Source organism: Notolepis coatsorum (genome assembly GCF_963971535.1).
Source record: "Notolepis coatsorum genome assembly, chromosome: 10".
Classification (NCBI taxonomy): Eukaryota; Metazoa; Chordata; class Actinopteri; order Aulopiformes; family Paralepididae; genus Notolepis; species Notolepis coatsorum.
In genome coordinates this window covers 22,033,768-22,046,346 of record NC_140174.1, presented here as the reverse complement: position 1 = coordinate 22,046,346, position 12,579 = coordinate 22,033,768, and positions in this window count along the sequence as shown.

Below are 12,579 nucleotides of genomic sequence, written 5' to 3'. Positions count from 1 at the left end.
AGGGTGGGTCCGCCATCTTGGCTAAGTACTAACGGTACCACGTGTATCAACAGCAACGTCCATTCAAGTGAACGCTAACAACCAACAATACCCCGAACAATTTAAGCCGGCTTAGGTTAGGTTTTCTTTTGGTAACGTGGGCCCACATTTACTTGGTTTTATTTTGTTATTTGGTTATTTGATTATTTGGTTATTTGGTTATTTGAACTCCCAATGTGTCTATTTTATGCCTGGGTTCCCCTAGTACAAGCGGGGTGTTTTAATGTATTGAGCACACGGTGCCTATGGTGGGAAGAGCTTCCCCTACATTATAATAGCAAGAGCACCCGGTGCCATGTATTAATAAATGACAGTGTTAAGTGTAACGGATAACATGCCCAGGCTTCAGTAAAAGCAGACATTATTGGGATCATTGTGTGTGTCTGTTTCTTCCAATTTCCATTTGCTATTCTAACCCCTGGGTAAATATTGTGACTGCATAATTATTTAACCCTTACACCCCATTCACAGAATAGCATTTGAAGGGTCTATACAGGTGGTCAAGGAAGGGTACTGCTTAAAGGGAAGCCCAATAATACTATTGAACTGACAGTCACTGGGTGTGGGAGGGCTGTCGGAGGTACTGGGGGAAGTGAGGGTGTGTGGGGAGCTACTGCTGACCGCCTTGGAAGGCGAGGGAGACCAGAGTACCAGTCCCCAGGTTAGTAAATCCTGGGCCCCATCCACTCCAGCTGCAAGCCCTCCAGACTTCCTTACGTTCCGGGCCAAAGACGGGGGTACTTATAGGTAGAGATGTTCCGATACCATTTTTCCCTTTCCGATCCGATTCCGATACCTAAGCTTTGGGTATCGGCCGATACCGATATTTATCCGATACCAGTGCATACAATTTTTTTTTTTTTTTATTATATAAATTATACTTTTTTTTTTTTTTCAGATACTGTTATACTGTTTTTTAGTAATAACTAGAACGTATAGTATTTATTCAACAACAGGTGATTGTATAGATTTGTATTAGTATCATTAATCAATGAGTATGGGCTGCAGCACTGCAGATATACCCTACTCCAATGATCCACACGGACATTAAACGGTGTTGCACTCGCTACTCAGTGGCTCTGCAGATATACCCTATTCAGTCTGTAAGCTAGTGGCAGATAGAACGTTCATGTTGTGATTTTTGATGCAAAATAAATATTCAACATTCTCTTTTGAAACTCCGCCTCAGACTCTTATCCTTTGGCACTTGCTGTACTTTGCTTGCAGGTCTGCAGCCATTATTGCTGGATTATGTGAATAGCACCAACTTTAGACACGGTAACGTTATCAAGCTAAGCTAACTGACCTAGCTCGTCTTCCCGCATTGCCATTAAGATAACATTAGTAATAGTCAGCTAACGCTAGTCCGTAGCTACTTAACTTAAATACAATTCACCGTGGGTGCATTATTGTTGATAGACGGTCACGGACAGTGTTAGGTCCTGGAGAAAGGACAGGCGATCATCTGATTTGATGTAACGTTAAAAGCGGATGTTGTTCCAACTAGCTATCTTTCCAGCTAATGCTATCATAACACCAGCCAAACACATCCCGATTCCCGTCCGAGCTCCCCGTCACTGTCACACCGCACTGTCGGGGACAATGGAATTTAAGAAAGTGTATCTGCTGTTAAAATGACACAGCATCACACTTTAAAACATGTTCATTTTATAATCCTCACTCTCCGCAGGACTCGGCAGGAGATAAATTACATCATGGGATCGGAGGCTAGAATTTACGTGTACTCGCCGATACCGATACCAGCATTTTAGGCAGTATCGGCGGCATTTCCGATACCAGTATCGGTATCGGAACAACTCTACTTATAGGTCCAATACTATATTATCCTACTACCCAGTGTCTGTGTACTACTACTCCCACAAGCAGGGATAATCCACCCTTCTACATTTGGCGTCACGAACAGGATCAACATCCTACTCCACTTCCTTGACAGACCAGTAGAGAGACCATGACGTCCGACGAAGGGACCCGAACCGCGCAGGAGATGGCGGCGAAGATGGAGGAGTTGCAGGAGAAGTGCCGGACGCAGGCGGCACTCCTAAAGCAGGGGGCCGACACTGTGAAGGAGCTGACCGAACAGGCAGTCCAAGAGAAGCGTCGATCCCAGGCGGCTCTGAGGGAGCAAAGAGACGGCCAAGACGCCGTCACCGAAGTGAGGAAGGAGGGCCCGGAGGCCATGGAGGAGCTGACCGCCCAGGTACAGGCCCTGGCGGGCAAAGCCCATTGGCAGGCAGGTCTCCTAGACCGACAGGCGCTGGCCCTGGAACGGACACAAGCCGCCCTCAACAAGGAGGGCCGTGAATCCTGCCCGCCCCCCTCACAGACTGTGTATGTCCAGCGGGACCGGAAATGCAGCGAGTTTGGAGGAGGAAGGGAGAGAGGAGAGTCGCCGGTGGAGGACTGGATCCGGGAGATGAAGGCCCATCTCCGGACCAGCAGAGTGCCCGGTGATGAACAGGCAGAGTGCACAGCAGCACTTAAAGGGCGAGGCAAGGCGGACGGTGCGCTTCGTCCTGGAGGGAACCGCCCCGGGGGCCGGACGCCCTGTTTCACGTACTACAGGAGACGTACGGAGACAAGACCCCAGTCAGTGTCCGCCTGGGAGAGTTTCTCGACCGCCGACAATCTGATGGGGGGCCCTCGATTCTCTTAAGTACTACCTCCTGGGAAGGGAGTTCACAGTGGAAACTGACCACAAGGCACTGAAATGGCTGGAGAGGATGAAGGACACCAATGGGAGGATAACGCGCTGGTACCTGTCCATGCAGCCCTTCCGGTTCACCGTTCATCACATCCCAGGCCGGGACAATGCAACTGCCGATTACCTCTCCCGTTGTCCCAGCGAGATTCCTGAAGGGGGGGGGGGGGGGGGGGGGGGGGAGTGTGTGACGGCCACACCATTTGCCGCACATCATCACTAATGTCGGTAACCACTACACTTCCTCATTACACTCCCTTTCTTTTCATTTTGTCCTTATGCATTGTTTAACATCCATAATACCCATACACAAATCAAATAATGACACCACACATTATTATTGTTTCATATACCATACTTTCATCTTTATTTGCATTATGATATATTACAAGGTTCTAAGTTAGTGCACACTTAGTTTACATTGTTTATCATAATTGTTTATTTGTCTTACATGTTTGTTTGGTGTTCCGGGCGGTGCTCTGCTCTTCCTGGTGGCAACTGGCAAAGGACCAGTAATTGGAAGAGGCTGGATTTAAATACCAGGAGAGGCTTGCCGGGAGATACCAACTCCATGAGAAGAGGGGGGGGGATTTAATTAGACAGTGATGTTCTACTATGATTTATGTATGTTTTAGCTTGACTCAGTTATTGTCTCCTACATAAATACATAGTGTTCTTCAAACTAACTGTTCATTATAAATTATAGATGATTAAGGTTAATGTAATTTATTATTGATGATTTGTCTTTCCCCATGTGTCTGTATTGGGTTGGTCAACCAGTATAAATACCTCCCTCTTGTCTCAGTCTGTAGGTCAGTTTTGTTTGGTTCAGTTGTGTTAGGTATTTTTAGTTTGTTCTGTTTAAGTTGACCCGAGTTCTGCTGGGCCCAAGAACAGCTTTTTTGTTATTGTTGCACTTTTTTGTGGTTTTTGTTCCCTGTATTTATATTTTTGGGAAAAATAAACCTTCCTTTGAGCACTCTACCTATGACTCCTCATGTCTAAGCTGTTTGGTCCCTCACACTCCCTCTCGATTTTCTAGCTTCAGGAGACCGTAGTGACTTGACTTACTTGACTTAAGCCTTTGCACTGCCTGCGAAGCATAGGCCACTGACGATTTCTTTCCATGTTGACATATTGTGGTTCCAGGAGACAGTAGTGCATCTTCACAAATGTTGACTGAGCTGTCGGGGGCCACAGGAACCACACTATGTCTATTCTTAAAATGGGTGGCATTCACCTTTTAATAAGCATACGGCACTAGCGATGGATGTTTTCTTTTGTAATGAGGTCAATCAGCTATAATGAGAGAGTGCGTTGGTATATAGATGTCTGGAATCATTCTGATAGTTGACTCAGCATGGTCATTATTAAAATGCTGTTTTGAATACCACATTTTGTGGATACAGCATGTTTGCTTCTCTGAGCCAGTATCGCCACCTCCTGGTTCTAAAAGGTGTACAACAAAATGTAATTGGCAATGGCATCTAACCATAGTGCACTGCAAACTAGTAGTAAAGAGTATAGTAAGTACAGTATAAAAAGTACAGTATACAGTATAAAATGTGAAGTATGATGAATATTATAATTATATACAGTGCTACAATTATAAACACACTATGGTAATAAACTATATTAGCCAGTGGTTTAACTAATAAGTGTAGGCATGGATAATAATATATATATATATTATATATATATATCCTCTTACCACTCTTGCACATTTAGCATAAAACGCCTGTTGATTGCATACCCAAAGTAATTTGAAAGCTATTATTGTACCATTTATAGCACATGCATGAGTCTGACCTGATCGTCGTTTCCAGAATTTCATTGGCTACAAAAACGGTCAATAATTTTCACCATCAGAGGTGATTGGTCCGGTCACCGGGAGGCGAAACCGGAGGTGGTCACTTTTTCTAAACTGACGCTCTTTTACTGTTTGGTCTTTTAACCCGTAATTGGAAGCATGTAATAGGCCAAGTAGGGTGTCAATCAAACGGCGGTCATCTTAACTTTCAACCGATTAGATGTATTGGTTCAGAGACACTAAAACAGCAGGACACCGTCAAATGAAACAAGGGCAAATGCGCTGCGACGTGCGACGGGCCGCCAGAACGTTATAGATAAGTGTATATAGTGACTGTGGATATATAGATATAATGTATATAATTGATAATTGTATATACTGTTATTGTACATTGCTATCATACAGTGTCATGATATGGATAGACTATAGATTGGATATAGTGGTGTATAGGCAACAGAGGTCAGAGTTCATACGGTAGAAGTTGAGAGAGTATAGGCTCGTTCTGACCGCCTCCAGCCAAGTCTAGTAGCACTGTTGCATTCAATTAATTTCCAATGTAGAGGAGCTATGCAGCACCTTGTGTGTACTTTGTGGCTGCATATGCTCCTCTGAATGAATGGAAAGCAGCCGCGCTGCTTGACTTGGCTGCTTTGGGTGAGAACGAACCTAATGGTGCAGTTCCACCACTTCCAGCCAAGTCTAGCAGCACTGCCGCATTCAATTAATTTCCAATGTCGAGGAGCATATGCAGTACCTCATGGTTTCATATGCTCCTCCACATTGGAAATTAATTGAATGCAGCTGTGCTGCTGCCGGTACACAAAGGCACCGTTAGAGACGCAAAGGATGCTGCTCTTTCTCGGCTTACTTTGATTTACAAATTAATTTAACCATTTTCAGCCCAATGAAACAGAGTAGGGGGTTCCCTGATGTCCCTAGACAAATTACCAATTAGGTTTCTGACATCAAGGCCACCTAATAATCCCTCCCCCCTTAATTGGCATCAATCCCGGTCTCCTGAGCCGTTCAGCCATTGTGTAGTGTGATGTGTGCCTGGTGCCAGTGTATGGCAGCCATTGAGCCTGCCCAAGGTTGGGTGCTACGCAGCGGTGGTGAACCTACTGTACATTTTGGGGAGCGCTTTGAGTGTCTAGAAAAGCGCTATATAAATGCAATGATAATTCATTCATTCAAGTCACACTCAAGAAACATCTGCGTCTCAGACTTTAAAACAACATTAAATCAAAATCCATTTGGGTCTACTCTGGGGTTAAATGTGCTGTAAGTGGTATTATTAACACTTTGATCGCCATGGTTAAATTCATAATTTACCATCCCTCGCCATCTCTATTTGTCTATGGAGAAGTTCCCCTTCTTTGCAGGGCTATAACTTTTTAAATTGTATTGCTAAATTGACATTATTATGGCCCATTCAATGTCCTATATCTATTGTTCAGGGTGTAGCAACGTTATACTTTTTCATTCACATATTCATACTAAAATACGGTCTAAAGTATAAGTATGTTTTTATCGTTTTCTGCAGCTTTCTCCAGAACTTGATTTATAGCCCCAAATGCATTATATTGATGATCAAATACAGTTTGATAGCGATCGGTGCCAGATAAAAAATTTCAACTGGAGATGCTTCTAGAAGTTACTACATGATCTGATGATGACCGGATGGGCGGGGGGTCGTTTATAATTCCGTGGGCAACGTTATATCATTCATCTAGTGTGGGTGATATGATCATCAGAGCAGTTAGTAAAGAACACGTTGGAAAATAACGCTGGATCTTACCGTATCTTCCGTCCAATATCTTATACGTCCAAATCATCTTTGTTTGTCGAGTTATTTGCACCGATCGGTGTTCACTGTATCAGGATGGAGTCCTGCTAATGATAGCGAGTGCCCGGACGAAATATGGGTGAGCACCACTTCATCCACATGACTTCCTGTTGGGCGATCTGCCGATCGGCCACCAGATGGCGCTCTTGAACCGTTAGAGAGTTGAGTGGAGCTCAGCAGTATATCTCAGGTCCCCGGGGGAGAAATATGATTTTTTAAATATTGATATCAAAGACGTGTTACGGCATCTTCGGCAGAATGAGCATGGCGGGGAATGACGAGTTTCGGCGTTTCCGGCGATTAAAGTGTTAAATAGCTCTACATTCCTACAGCCATCACTGATATAGAGTGTTTGGTCAGTAACATGGGTCTCCCGGTCCCTCTACTCTGCAGTAAACACAAAACTTTCTGGCATCCCTTCCCATCTTTATCCAATCAGGAGAGAGAACACTCACTGCAAAAATGGTCTGACAAAAATAAGAAATACAAAGTAGTTCAAATATGAGCTTGAAACAAGTAAAATAATCTACTAGCAAATTTGGCTTGGCAGGATTTCTTGAAATAAGTAAAAATATCTAGGGTTCTCTCTCCTGATTGGATGAAGTAGGAAGGAATACCAGAAAAAGTATTTTGTGTTTCTGTTACTGACCAAATACTATATCAGTGATGGCTGTCAGAATGTAAAGCTACTTATTTTAACAAAAGAATATCACTTACAGCACCTTTAAATAAAACATCAATAGAAACCATAAATTACGTCACCAATGCAAGAGACTCCGGTCTCGAATCCGGGTGTCAGCATTGCCTCCGGCTTGGGCCAGTCGTCATACTATCTCAATTGGCAGAGGTAGTGGGTGGAAGTTGATGGGTGGGGATTGGACGTTGTGGACAGCGACTCCTACAGGTCGGTTGGGGGACGCCTGCACAGCAGAGACAGGAAGTAGCAGGGGTAGTGTGAGCCTCCCATACGTTACACCTCGCCACTGAGAGTCCGTGCTGTCTGGTGAAAAGATGCGACAGGCTGCCTCCTCGTGTACCGGAGGGGACACGTGATGCAAAGCTTCTATCCTCCCTACGACCGACCAGTGGGAGGCATAGTCGAGCAACGTTCAAGACAGGGGAGGGGAGAATTGGAAATACGAAATTGGGATGGGAGAAAAATAGAAAATAAGGAGAAAGTGGATAAAAAAAAAAAGAAACCATAAATTTGATTTAGCAAACGTTATGGTAAATGATAAATGGACTGCATTTTATATATCTCTTTTTTCTTTTGGGGTGACAGTGGTTCGGGAGTTAGATCAGTGTCTGGTAATCTGGAGGTTTCCGGTTCGATTCCTGCTCCTCCTGGGCAGCGTGTCGAAGTGTCCTTGAGCAAGACACTTAACCCATAACTGCTCCCGATGAGCAGGCTTGGCACCTTGCATGGTTGCCAATGGGTAAAATGTGAAGAACAAATTGTAAAGTGCACTATATAAATGCACAATTTACCATTTACGATTTATCCATAGCGCTTTACAACTTATGCCTCACATTCACTCGTTCATTCACACAGACGGTGGAGGAGACCATGCAAGGTGCCAACCTGCTCATCGGGAGCAGTTAGGGGTTAAGTGTCTTGTAAAATGGGATTTTTTTGGGATTTACACCGCCATTGCCTTTGTTGTTGCGCCGAATCTCCGGTGGCCAGTTTTGGCAAAAAGTGTTGTTAAACCCTTCTTTCAGGCCGGGGTTTAAATCAATCAGTGACTGGCGATCATATTTTGTTGATGCCAGCGTCGTTTCTATAAAAAAAGTACTAAAAATAATAGGGATGCACCGAATATTCGGCCACCGAAAATTATCGGCCGAAAATGGTTAAAAAGGCACTTTCGGCCGAAAGGGTTTTAGCACCGAAAATATATCACAGAATGTCAAAGAACAGGGTTACGTAACGTCCGTAACCTAAAGTGTTGTTGTGATGACGTAATCAAAACGTGCAACGTGTAACGTGAGCAGCTTGGCAGCTCTTCCTGCGTTCTGCAGCCTGTGATAATTAACTCCTCTTGGGAGTCGCACTGTTTCTATGTAAACTCTGCGAGCAACGCATCCAATAAATGTGTCTTTAACATGCTTTATATCCTCGCCATTACTATATGCCCGTCGTGGTTAAAACCTTTTGAACTAACGTTAGCGTTAACACAATTGCGGCCACTGGGATGAGTCTAATTAATCTCAAGAGGACAGGGAAATGTAAACAGACGTGGGGCTGTTTGTAGAGCTAAATCTATACTTTATAGTATTGCTATCTGTCCATTCTCATTGTCAATTGAATCCATAAACCGTCCCTTCAAAATGGCTTAAAGAAAAAAAAATGTCATCAATACGTTCTCATTTTATAGCGCCGTGAATATAAGCCTTATACGGGATTTGGTCTAGTATATTTTCTGGAAGGCTAGATATAGGGCTAATAGCTGCTAACGTTATATCCAATGGCATTTCCGTTTTACAGATGCTACAGAAATAACTCAGACTGCATATGATCGGCACGATCCTCAAGCATGTATGCATGAAAGGGGGGGGGACGGACATCGTTTCTGATTATTGATTACCAATAACCGCGTTAGCCTCATTAGCCTCATAGGCCGAACGCCTGGTTGAGTATCATAATAATGCCCGATTGGGCTGTACTTTACGTGAAAAAGATCTTACCGTGGTCCGGTGGGATCCCCCCGAGCATTTCCCCGTTATCGATCGCCATCTGGTAGATCGATATGTCCATTGGCTGATGATACATCCCCTTATTGCATGGTGAAATCTGCGATGCAAAACATAATCCAAGGTACAGGCTACACATCCAGAATCCAGCTACTGGAAACTCCAAAAAAATTCCAAAAAAAAAATGCTCCCTTCAGCCACAGTGCACACTGCATTATCGCGATAGCGCCCCTGTCATGTACAAAGGTCTAAGGACCACACAGAATAATAACTGGAGCTGGCTACACATGAGCAAAAGCAGCCTCTCTCAGTAAATGCTTTCAAAACAGTCCCGGGCAGGTAGGTAATAATAAACACAAGACGTTGTTCCAAAAATAGTAAATTATATTTATTATGCAGGGTAGGGATTTAAACCTCCACTGATATTTAAATAGACAACAAAGGGAAAAAACAACCCACAAACAATTAACAAACAGGGAGAGGGATAAAGGGAGAACACACAAGGTAAGTATAATACAAAGAAAACTAGATAAGCGCCCACAGACACTCACCAACCAGCCAGAGGTTGGTACTGGGAAAACCCCCAGCAAAGGTACCAAAGGTACAATTCCACACTCAGTGGAATTAGGCCTAAAGCCAACAAGAGAATACTTACTCCAATGGAGGAGTGGCGCAGAGGCCAACAATATCTATATACATATACCAGTACTTTAGTCCACCCGAAGCAGTAGATAAGCACAGTATCAATTCCACCACAGTGGCAAACAATGGCAACCTCACTCTACTCTGGTCGCGTGTTGCTTTCTAACAGCGGAGGAGTGCAAGAATGTGACAATTTGACCATGTGACCGCGGCAACGCGGGAGAGCGGCAGTGCGGAAATAGGCTGTCTATTGCCATTCTCTAAGACAAACGCTAACCTTAACCAGCTCCTTAACAGCGCCTAAACTTAACCGTTCTAACCTTAACCAACTCCGAAACAATGCCTAACCTTAACCTTAACCTTAACCATGCCTAACCTTAACCTTAACCATAGAAAGAATATTGCCATTCTCTAAGACAAACTCTAACCTTAACCAGCTCCTTAACAGCGCCTAAACGTAACCGTTCTAACCTTAACCAACTCCGAAACAATGCCTAACCTTAACCTTAACCTTAACCATGCCTAACCTTAACCGGCGAAAGAATACATGTTAAAAAAAAAATTGATGGGATTCGAACTTGTCAACAACGGACCGCAGGACCGCTGCGCTGCCAGGTGAGCTGAGCTTCGAATGAAAATCATGGCGGATTAGGGCGGTTACATAATGCCGCAAGCTCTGCCGCTCCGCTCCGCTCTGCGGTTGCCGCGCCTGCCGCGGGGCGTGTCGCAGCCAATCAGGGAAAACGCGGAAGCAACGGCAGCACTGCTCCGCTGTTATTAAGCAATAGGCACTCTGGTCACTGGCAATTGACAGAATGAGGCGCCCAGACGTGTGTGTGCTGTCAGGTATTTGGCTACCCATCCCTCTCGAGGTGATTGCCATCAGCTGTCATTCATTAGGCAATCAGCACTCTTCAGTGTAGGGACGGGCAGCACCTGACAGGGAGAGAAAAGAGACAGCATTAGCTCTCATGTTCACACACACACACATCACATACAAAACACAACACATTAAATATACTAACCTGATGTTCAGAAGGTGTCATAAATACAGTAATAATGGTAATGACCAACCCACGTACCCAGGTACGTCACACCTCCCCCCATAAGAGCGAACCTGTAGGGTTAGCAAAACATTATTACTTATTACCCAACATCCGATCAGTACCACACACCAGGGAAAACAGAAACAACAACAACCTCTACTTTGACAGGCCGCTCCACCGATACCGTCCTGTCAACAGGAGACAACAAACTGGAAACCTAGGACACACTGGGAAAAAAATAAAGCACAAAAAAAATCATCTCATCGCGCTCAACAGGACAGCACACAGGGAAACAAAAATCAGCACATTGCCCTGGCACCATCACAGCGCCCATCTCCTTTCAAAATGGCGTCACAAAAATAACATGGTCAGGATCCAAAATGGTGGCAGTAAAAATAACATGATCAGGATCCAAAATGGAGTCACTCAAATTAGACTCACATTACTACCAGCATACCTGGCCGCTGCCACTCGTGCCAACCAGCCTGGTAGGGAGGAATCATTGGGGTGATTATTAATCAACTCACAACACAAGTCAGTCAACGGAGCGTCTTCAACCTCCACTACAGGGATCACACTCTCCCCAGCGATATCGTTCCCCATGATAAAATCAACCCCCACACCTTTTGGTTTCTGGGCTGACCCTCTTTTCTCCTGTCGCTTCCTCAGCGTATGACATCTTTTTACCACATGGCCCGTTTTTTTACAATAATTACACACCACCGGTCTCTTAGACGGCGGTGAGCGTGGCTGGAACGCTGACTCACGAGGAGTGAATGAGCCACCTTCACCACATACATTAGGACGTACAGAAACACGTTTGCGTGACCATTCAAACTCATCTGCCGAAATCGCAGCCTGTCGGAGTGTTGACACACCCTGCCCATGTAAATAGAGCACAGCTTCGACTGGCAGGGTGGCTTTGAACTGCTCCACAAGTACCAATTCACTCAATGATGCAAAGTCTTTTACCTCACACGCAGAACACCACTGATCAAAATTAAGTCTCTCCTCCCGGGAGAACTCAACATGGGTTTGGGAAGGAGACTTACGGCGGTTGCGAAAATGCTGCCTGTATGCTTCTGGTACCTCTTCGTACACGCGCAAGACAGCACTTTTCACTTCCTCATACACCACGCTGTCTTCATTTGATAATGACCCGCACGCCACCTGAGCCCCACCAGTGAGTCTGTATTTCAATAAAGTCGCCCACTGGTCCTTTGGCCAATGCAAAGCCCACGCCATCTGCTCAAAAGCAGAGAAAAATGATTCCACCTCAGACTCCTGAAAGGGGGGAACCAAGGATATATGCTGGCTAATATCAAAGGGTGCCTGGGGGTCGGAAAGTACTGGAGAGGAAATGGTGCTACGTTTAGCGTCACCACATTCCAACTCCAGTTTCCTCATCGCCAATTGAAATTCCCTATCAGCCACCTCCTTCCTCTCCAGCCTGTCTCCCTCCTCCTTTCTTTCCAGCCTGTCTCTCTCTCTGTCTCTCTCCTCCTTGTCTCTCACCTCCTTCCTCTCTCCTCTGTCTCTTTCCCTCTCCTCCATCTGGAGACGGAATAAACGCAGCTTAAAGCGTGCGCCCAATTTACCAGAAGAAGCAGTAGAACCATGGTCTGAACCTAGTGCAGAGTCAACACTCTCAGGATCCGACACACCACCATCCTGATCACAAACCTCCATAGCTCTACTCATGAAAAATCTATACTCTGCACTCTGCACTCTGCACTCTGCACTCTGTACTCTGCACTCTGCACTCTGTACTCTGCACTCTGCA